The sequence below is a fragment of the Penaeus monodon genome, chromosome 33 (genome assembly GCF_015228065.2).
Source record: "Penaeus monodon isolate SGIC_2016 chromosome 33, NSTDA_Pmon_1, whole genome shotgun sequence".
Taxonomy (NCBI): domain Eukaryota; kingdom Metazoa; phylum Arthropoda; class Malacostraca; order Decapoda; family Penaeidae; genus Penaeus; species Penaeus monodon.
The window spans coordinates 21,705,434-21,705,713 of record NC_051418.1 but is presented as its reverse complement, the minus strand read 5'-3'; the positions used below and the strand labels follow the sequence as shown (position 1 = coordinate 21,705,713).

The 280-nt window shown below is 49.3% G+C and overlaps 1 protein-coding gene across 1 annotated transcript in view; it reads right to left on the bottom strand.

Annotated features, from left to right (window-relative positions):
• LOC119594143 overlaps positions 1 to 280 on the bottom strand; it is a gene marked incomplete in the record, with an annotated part of 99,462 nt that overhangs the window by 84,827 nt on the left and 14,355 nt on the right.

The following is a 280-nucleotide window of genomic DNA, read 5'->3' as shown; positions in this document are numbered from 1 at the left end:
CTCCATCTCTCGAATTCCCTTTTACTCCCCTCTGTTTACCTTCACCAAGAATTCGCGTACTTTTTAGGGACTCGTCTCCACCCTATACAAACGGTACCATTGGGCCGTCACAGTAGAGCAGGACAGGAGACCGCAAACAAATATGCTCCTCGTAACGCAGGCCAGGCCAGAAGACAAGCAGACACGTGCCGCACTGTGTGGCACTGGCATCCAATGGCAAAATTCAGCTCACACGAAGTTACGGCTACGTATCTAACAAAATTATGTCAGTTCAAGTTCG